This window comes from Schistocerca serialis, chromosome 4, assembly GCF_023864345.2.
Source record: "Schistocerca serialis cubense isolate TAMUIC-IGC-003099 chromosome 4, iqSchSeri2.2, whole genome shotgun sequence".
Taxonomy (NCBI): Eukaryota; Metazoa; Arthropoda; class Insecta; order Orthoptera; family Acrididae; genus Schistocerca; species Schistocerca serialis.
The window spans coordinates 88,365,784-88,367,090 of record NC_064641.1 but is presented as its reverse complement, the minus strand read 5'-3'; positions in this window follow the sequence as shown (position 1 = coordinate 88,367,090).

Here is a 1,307-nt window from a genome sequence, read left to right as displayed (position 1 = left end):
TACTTTTAGTGAATCCAAAATGAATTTCGGCCAGCAGCTCGGAAATTTTTGTTCTTACATCATATGTCTGATTATCTTGTAGTTCTCACACTTGCAACGAAACGATTATCTGAATTTCTGATGGTAATGTTCGATTTTGCAAGTCGTACGATGTTTGAACTGCGAGGGTCAATCAATAATTAAAGAAACAAATTTGGAAGGGTGAAAAGCTGACAGTAGGACAAGTTTGGTACTTTTATGGCTTTACGTTGGCATCATTGGGTTGAACCTTGATCAGCTGATGTATCAACATTGTTTTGTTTATAACCTCAAAAAGGCATTCAAGATGACGAGTCCACTTAAAACAAACGGGGGGGGGGGGGGGGGGGGGGGGCTCTAAGCACTATGGGACTTAACATCAGAGGTCATCAATCCCCTAGACTTAGAACTACATAAACTGAACCAACCTAACGACATCATACACATCCATGCCCGAGGCCGGATTCGGACCTGCGACCGTAGCAGCAGCGGGTTCCGGACTGAAGAACGTAGAACCGCTCGGCCACAGCGGCCGACCCACTTGAAACGTCCACATCAATTGAACAACGTTCTGTTATTCGGTTTTTCCTTGCTGGCGGCCAGAAACTAGTGAATATATACTGTAGAATGTTTGAAGTTATTGGTGGAGGTTGTATTTTTGAAAGTGGGTAGAGCAGTTCAAAAATGGTCGCGACTCAGTGACTGACGAACACAGTTCTGGCCGACTGGTTGCAATTTCAACTCCCTCACTTGAAAGTAGAATTGATGACATTATTTGTACCGACCGCCGTGTGACTGTGGAAATGATAATTGATAAGATTCAAGTTAATACTGGTACAGTTTATAACGTTATCTGTAACAAGCTGAGATACCGCAAAACATGTGCAAGATAGGTCCCAAAGGAGTTAACGCGTCTACTCAAGGAAACAAGGTTGAGAGTATGCACAGAGCTAAAGGAACTTTATGAATGAGAAGGTGAGCACTTCCTCAACAAAATTTTAAATTGTGGTGAAACTTGGGTGCACTGTTATTGGCCAGAATCAAAAAGACAAAGCATGGAGTGGACGCACACTAACTCACCTGTCAAGAAAAAATTCAAAACCCAAGCATCAGCAGAAAAAGTCGCGTTGACGGTGCTGAAGGTCTAGTTTTTTGTGATTATCTCGAAGAGCAGCGTATAGTGAACAGCAAATATTACTCCCATTTGCTTTTAAACAAGATGAAGCCAGCCATGAGAGAGAGAGAGAGAGACGTCGTGGATCTCAGAGGAGAGATGTGCTTCTCCAGCA